This window comes from Tubulanus polymorphus, chromosome 3 (assembly GCF_964204645.1).
Source record: "Tubulanus polymorphus chromosome 3, tnTubPoly1.2, whole genome shotgun sequence".
Lineage (NCBI taxonomy): Eukaryota > Metazoa > Nemertea > Palaeonemertea > Tubulaniformes > Tubulanidae > Tubulanus > Tubulanus polymorphus.
In genome coordinates this window covers 13,326,570-13,330,027 of record NC_134027.1, presented here as the reverse complement: position 1 = coordinate 13,330,027, position 3,458 = coordinate 13,326,570, and the positions used below count along the sequence as shown (strand labels likewise).

The window sequence follows — 3,458 nt, the reverse complement described above, 5'->3', positions numbered from 1 at the left end:
AAAAAAATAAAACCCCATTTGGGATGACTACATGCGTTAAAATTGTACACAATTTTTCAAAATAATATAATGAATCACATACCGTTACCGTTTTGGTTGTATTAAATGACAGGAAGTTAACTCTTCCACAGGATTCTACTACTACATTGAAGCTGTATCGTGACCATTTTTACCATATTTACAATGTAACAGTTGTTTCCGAAGAAAAACCCTTGTTCTGAAAAGATCCGACCTATACGGGATTTATTAAAAATACTGAGACATCGACATGTCTTTTATTCTTGAAAATAAATTCTCTACAAAATTCTCGAGAGATTAATAAGTGGACTGAAAGTAAATTTAACTATTACAAGCTTTTACTAGTATAAATCTATTATTAATCACTTTCGAATAACACGCAACATAAAAACAAAACTAAGAAAATTGCAATACTGTGTATCATCTTAAAAAATTATATTATAATCATTGTAATCCCCTGTGTTAATACTGGCCCATTGAGACCTATACCATAGCATGTACATTTACGTTAAATGCATACATATCAATATCTGCATAGATATAAACACTTATACATGAACTACAATTTCGACTTCTGATCTGCCACCCATTCATCATATCGTTGCTTGGCAGAGGGCTTTAGCTTCCAGACTTTCTCGCAAAGGATAGTGACATCGTCATACAAGTTAATTAACTGCAGAGTAAATGTACAGTATATTAAAGGTGGTGTAACCAGAACAATGTTGGGTACGTATGTCTAATCCTAATTTAAAGGTGTTCAATTCATGCAGCTCCTGATGGGTAAGCAGTACAAACTCTTCCCATGGGCTAACTTTTTTCGGCACTGTTTTTCGCATGATTTTGAAGAAAATAGTGAACATGGGACACTTCACTATACACGGGGACATATTTATTTTTATCATAATTTTCAAATGTTTTTACGTCGTTTTCAACATATACAGGCTCTGTTTCCTTGTCTTTCTCATTCTGCAAATAATAAGTTACATCATCGATATCTACACTGATGTAGGTACATGTCATATCTTGTTCCGCTCTTTTATTTCTGTATTGCTTTGTTCACCAACGTTTTCATCATGATCAGCTATTTGAACATCTGGTTCTTCATCATCTGGTTTTTTACTAAAAATACAAATGATCTGGTTTTTTACTACAAAACAAATGATATAGCTTTTTTTCTAAATTGACTGATGGTCTTCACATTTCAAGATGGTGGAGAGAAAAAATATACCCGCAGTCTATCAGCTGATATAGCTCCGCTGTGCTTGATTAAAATGGGTTGTCATGAAAAAATGAAAATGAAACATCTTAAAAGCCGCATGTTTATATCTTAAGAAAGTATAAATCAAGCTCAAATTTGGACAATACAAATTTATCAATATATACAAAAACTCAATCCATTTGCTCACCTTTGTTCACGCGTATAAAGAATTAAGCGGCATGGGGCATTAGTGAGACCTTCTTTTTCGATATACTCTCCGAGTCTAAATGTATCATCCAGTATCCTACAGATGGAGTAGCTAGATTGCACTGAAACATCGATGATTCAATATCGTACAGCTGAATACATCTTGCTAAAATAACATCTGAAGTAGATGCTTTTCCAAATGCCCAGCTTCGTGCTCCACCAACACTCTTTTCTGTTTATAAGGTTTTTTTTTGATGGATCGAAAGTCTTCCACCCCAACTCTACCTTCTTTGTCCCAGAATCAGAAGAGGTGGTTGTTTTTAATTTCTTTGCTTTACAGACAGTTCCGGCCTTCGTGTCCTAAAAGACAGTGCATAATAATGAAAATATATATAAAGCGACTTTCTCTGGATAAATACTCTTCACTTAAAACCTTTAGATGCACATTTTTCTAGGCAGGCTTTATTCCTATACCTTATTGAGTCATTTTTTCTTCAGTTCCTCCAGTCGAGCCATGATTTCATCTGAATTGCTTTTCTTAGCATAATCTTAAAACAAAATAATTGGAGTTGAATCATCATTAGTATTAGTTAAAAAGAATGAAAAATATTTATGGGAACTATCTAAAAAATCTGCTGCAGTTTTACCTGGAGTTATTGCATCGATTGTTGGTTTTATATCGAATGCTATTCAAGCAGAGAGATCTCATCATATAATTACTCATAATCCTTCTAATATTAATCCCGATGAAACTTAATATATGAGAATCCCTCGATTAACATAAAATACGATTTTATGTTCCAAATAGTATTTATTTATCAGCCGATATAAAAGTAACTGGCCATGATAATAATCATGTTGTTGATAATGTTTGAAGATATTTGATTAAAAAATTAACCATAAAGATTGGACCAGAAACAGTTTTTTCATTAGATGATTATAATTTATTAATGCATTATAAAGATTTATGGTTAACAAAAGAAAATAGAAATAATATGATATTTCAAGGCATCCAATCAGAAAACCATAATAAATTAAGATCAGGAGCTAATGACACAATAGTAACTCGTACCGCAGATAATTTGATAAAAAAGATTTATGGTAGTAAATATAAAATTCCATTAGATTTTGAATTGATAAATAATAATGCACCTTTATATAAATATGCAATTCAAGAAGATATTATATTTGAAATAACATTTGCTCCTGTTAATGAAATTGTATTATCTAGCGTTGTTAAAGATATGGGATATAAATGGTGCAATACGGGTTGATAAGTATTATAATCCTGAAATAACAAAAGTAGAAATAACAATTGAAGGCATAGCTAATAAGATATTCTGTCAAGGAATGAGAATGATTGATCAGGGGCCAGAAATTAGAAAACATTTGAAAAAATGAAACCATCTGAAGATTGTAATATTAATCAAATTGATTATTATACCGGTAATAAATACGCATTATGGTTAGATTTTAGAACAACAGAGGATAACTTATTACATGGTTCTGGGAAAAAATTACAGAACACTTAAGATGGAATACAATTATTCATGGCAAAGAAAAAAGGAAGCTTAAATTTCAAAATGCACATTTATATTATATCTGACGCGCAATTAAATATTGTTAATTCTCAATTTAATAGTGTTATGTATTAAAATTTTAGTTTAAATAAAAATTAATATAATAAATGGATGAAGGTAAGTTATATGAAAGAATCAAAGCTGATAAAGAAATCAATGATGATTTGTATTATGTAATACCTTATAAAAGAATAAATGAATATATTTGAACAATCTTATTAAATGAATTAAATCAATACAAAGAATATTCAATTGAACGTAATTATGATATAACTAAAAAAGATAATAATAATGATAATATAGATAATATACCTTCTACATCTAATAATAAGAATATTGAAACAAAAATAGAAGATAATATTGAAACAAAAAAAGAAGAAAATATTGATACTGAAATAGAAGCTAATAATGAAACTAAAATAGAAGATAATATTGAATCTAAAATAGAAGATAAC

General features: G+C 29.7%; 1 long non-coding RNA gene across 1 annotated transcript; it reads right to left on the bottom strand.

The window, feature by feature from the left end:
- Positions 1 to 480: 480 nt before the first annotated feature.
- On the bottom strand, positions 481 to 1,564 carry LOC141902782 (uncharacterized). The gene is made up of 3 exons (XR_012618942.1): positions 1,425 to 1,564; positions 1,247 to 1,279; positions 481 to 1,137 (listed from the first exon to the last, which is right to left on the bottom strand). It is a non-coding gene; the product is annotated as an uncharacterized LOC141902782 (long non-coding RNA).
- Between the last annotated feature and the right edge of the window lie 1,894 nt (positions 1,565 to 3,458).